This window comes from Ctenocephalides felis, unplaced genomic scaffold (assembly GCF_003426905.1).
Source record: "Ctenocephalides felis isolate EL2017-DRISC unplaced genomic scaffold, ASM342690v1 CF-g0.4_SCAFFOLD_01604, whole genome shotgun sequence".
NCBI lineage: Eukaryota > Metazoa > Arthropoda > Insecta > Siphonaptera > Pulicidae > Ctenocephalides > Ctenocephalides felis.
Window position 1 is genome coordinate 34,744,214 of NW_020537758.1, and position 1,343 is coordinate 34,745,556.

Genomic DNA, 1,343 nt, shown 5'->3' on the forward strand with positions numbered 1-1,343 from the left:
TTTTTGCATATCAATTGTTCAAGAGCAGATTTTTTTTAAATGTATGTAAACTTAATAATTACTGAATATTTATCGTAATTAACTATTTCAATTTTAAAAAAATTTCACAATGACTCGTTATTTCAAAATTTCCAGATAGAAACTTAAGTGCTTCATCATTCTGATTTATAAATTATATAAATATAAAATCCTATTTGGTTTGAATTATTTAGAAAGTGTTGATAAAAATATTATTTGGGGGTTTATTAAAATGATGAATCAAAATAGAATTGATAATTGATACAAAATATTTTATCCCCAAAAACACAATAAACTCATTTTATAGATACACTTAATGATTTAATTAAAATTCATATATTTGACTGACAATAGTATTTGACAAAAAACAAACGTAATTATTACCATGATTATAAATTTGTATTTTGTATTCATATTAGTGACTATATAAAACCTATATAAACTAGCCGATACTTAATATAATCACTTTTCCACAAAATCTAGCAATATAAGATAAATTTTTAATAGTAAACATATTATATTGTGAAATGTTTTAACCACTTCCAAGCAATAAATAATAAATTGATAGTGATAATGTATCCTTTTGAATAATACGCCTACCATATGTTTATGAAATTGACTGTGAAGATTGCGATATTGTTATATAGGTGTAACAGGATAATATTTAATAAAACTCTTGAAAAAAATATTAATATTCTTAAAAGATATTTAAAAAAAAAACGCTTTTAAAAGAGATTTACAATATATTTCATCCCAAAAACACAAAAAACTCATTTTATTGATACACTTATGGATTTAATTGAATTGCAGAAATTTGACTGACATATATTTAGACAAAAAAAATTAATTAATACCATAATTATATATAATTTGTACTTATTCGTGTTCATATTAGTGACTATAAAACCTATAGACTAGCCCTATAGGCCCTATTTATTTAATACAATCACAGTAAAAATATTATATTGTGGTTTTTTCAACTACTTTTCCAAACAATAAATAATAAATTGATTATGATAATGAATCCTTATGAATATACTTCCACCCACATGTTTATAAAATTGACTGTAAAGATTGCGATGCTGTTTATGTAGGTGAAACAGGACAACAATATAATAAAAACTCTTGAAAAGATTATTAATACACTTAAGAAATAATTAAAAAAAATGATTAAAAAAGCTTTGCAACATTTCAAAAATAACAATTAAGCCTGACAATAAAATAAAATACAAAAAATATACTGTATTTTGTACTCAATTTAATTTTACTACCAATTAAAAATGAAACAAAATGCGCACCAGTTATCGCATAAAATAACAACCAAC